This window comes from Urocampus carinirostris, chromosome 14 (genome assembly GCF_059441175.1).
Source record: "Urocampus carinirostris isolate Australia breed hairy pipefish chromosome 14, RoL_Ucar_1.0, whole genome shotgun sequence".
Lineage (NCBI taxonomy): Eukaryota > Metazoa > Chordata > Actinopteri > Syngnathiformes > Syngnathidae > Urocampus > Urocampus carinirostris.
In genome coordinates, this window is record NC_142362.1 from 24,810,441 (window position 1) to 24,811,726 (window position 1,286).

A 1,286-nucleotide genomic window follows, 5' to 3' on the forward strand; every position below is an offset into this window, starting at 1 on the left:
ACACACCACTAATCTCTGGAAGTGGCTGCGTAAAACTAAGAGTCATCACCTTCTTTATTTATGCTCTTTTGGGTTGGGGTTTTAATGTATTTTAAAACAAATGTAGTAAATGTCAAAATTAACTCAATCGTACAGAAACAAAATAAAAAACAAATGACCCCAATCTAGCAGAGGTGGGTTTTTATCATGAGTTCTTCTTTAAACTTAAGAGAATATTGTGTATCATTTCAAATCAAATCAAATTTGTAAAAATAAATTGCCACTCAAAATGCTGTATAAAATATTCAGTGTATAATAAGACAATTAAACCCCCTCCCAACAACCCAAAACACCTAACACACACAGAGTAATCAACACAGTTTAAAAGATCAGCAGCTGCTCTTTGGCCAGCCTAAAAGACATTGCCCGCTAGAGATACTGTAGCAGAGCTATTACCATGGTAGAAGACAATTCCCACCATGACCACCACCCCTTTGACCTTTTGCCATCCCTTAGGCGCTACAGGTCCCTCAAAACTTAGACGGCTCCTTCCCTCGGGCCTTCACCACCCTAAACAAACACACATAAATGTGAAAAAATATCTTGCGACTTGTTTTATTATTTTGTTCCTTTTTTGTTGCTTATGGAAACTGTGAAAAAAAATATATTATTGTACAAAACTTTAAACACATTGTGAATAATTGATTTTTTTAAACATATATATATATATATATATATATATATATACCACAGCCATATCGCCCTAGTGGGAGGTGGCTAGAGTCATTTCTGACTCTTTTTGACTCTTTAGAGGAGGGGATTCCCAGCCCCCTCGCTCAACCCAACTGAGGTGTTGGGAGTCATTAGGTGACCAAACCCCCCAATTCCAACCCCTAATGCTGAACGCCAAGAAGGAAGGTAACGGATACCAATGTTTAAGTCTTAGGTATGACTCGGCCAAGGCCTGAACCACAACCTCCCAGTCTCGGGGCGGGCACCATACCCACAAGGCCACCGAGCTGGTGTTTTTAAATGCTCCTGCTAAATGCTAGTGCATTAATTTTCACTGCACTATTGTTCTAGTGCACCTTTCTTCTTAATTGCATTATTAAAATAACTTTATAATAACAAAGTTAGTTTTAGCTCAATATTGTAGTTACCCTTTTGGGCCTATCTATCTGGATAGTCTTTTATCTTTCCTTCTCTTTCAAGTCTTTATTACACGTTTGACCCTGGAGTTCCATGTTTAATCTAGTCGCATACAAGATTTCACAACATTGATATCAATGACAATATAGACTATTCTA